Raw genomic sequence first — 231 nt, 5'->3', positions numbered from 1 at the left:
GATTGGTCAAGCAAGACCTACCCGCAACAAACCCGTGCTGGGTATCCCTCAGGATGTTGGCTCTTTAATAAACTTTTCTAAGATCTTCCCTTGGATAGAGGTCAGGCTGATGGTCCTATAGTTTGCCAATCCACTTTCCTCCCTTTCTTGATAGGCACCACATTGGCCTTCTTCCAGTCTTCAGGTCTTCGGGCACCAGGAGTTCTCAAAGATCTGTGCCAGGGGCTGAGC

This window comes from Gavialis gangeticus, unplaced genomic scaffold (genome assembly GCF_001723915.1).
Source record: "Gavialis gangeticus isolate Ggan-Ray unplaced genomic scaffold, GavGan_comp1, whole genome shotgun sequence".
Lineage (NCBI taxonomy): Eukaryota > Metazoa > Chordata > Crocodylia > Gavialidae > Gavialis > Gavialis gangeticus.
This window is presented reverse-complemented; position numbering follows the sequence as displayed.